General features: G+C 45.4%; 1 protein-coding gene across 1 annotated transcript in view; it reads left to right on the top strand.

The window, feature by feature from the left end:
* The window catches only part of LOC113957184 (fibrillin-2-like), a 99,959-nt gene that overhangs the window by 57,307 nt on the left and 42,183 nt on the right, over positions 1–469 (top strand).

Raw genomic sequence — 469 nt, 5'->3', positions numbered from 1 at the left:
TTTGGGTTTGGTCATTTCATCTCCAGGGTTTTGTGTTTGTGGGTTTGTTTGTTTCTTCTCCAGGTTTTTGAGTTTGTGGGTTTGATGGTTTCATCTCCAGGTTTTGGGTTTGTGGGTTTGGTCATTTCATCTCCAGGGTTTGTCGGTTTGATGGTTTCATCTCCAGGTTTTGTGGGTTCGGTGGTTTCATCTCCAGGGTTTTGGATTTGGGCGTTTGGTTGTTTCGTCTCCAGCTTTTGGGTTTGTGGGGTTGGTGGTTTCATCTCCAGGGTTTGTGGGTTTGATGGTTTCATCTCCAGGGTTTTGGGTTTGTGGGTTTGATGGTTTCATCTCCAGCTTTTGGATTTGGGGGTTTGGTGGTTTCATCTCCACCTTTTGGGTTTGTGGGTTAGGTCTTTTCATCTCCAGGGTTTTGAGTTTTGGGGTTTGGTCATTTCATCTCCAGGCTTTGAGTTTGTGGGTTTGATGG

This window comes from Corapipo altera, unplaced genomic scaffold, assembly GCF_003945725.1.
Source record: "Corapipo altera isolate COAL_440 unplaced genomic scaffold, ASM394572v1 96, whole genome shotgun sequence".
NCBI classification, from domain to species: domain Eukaryota; kingdom Metazoa; phylum Chordata; class Aves; order Passeriformes; family Pipridae; genus Corapipo; species Corapipo altera.
This window is presented reverse-complemented; position numbering and strand designations above follow the sequence as displayed.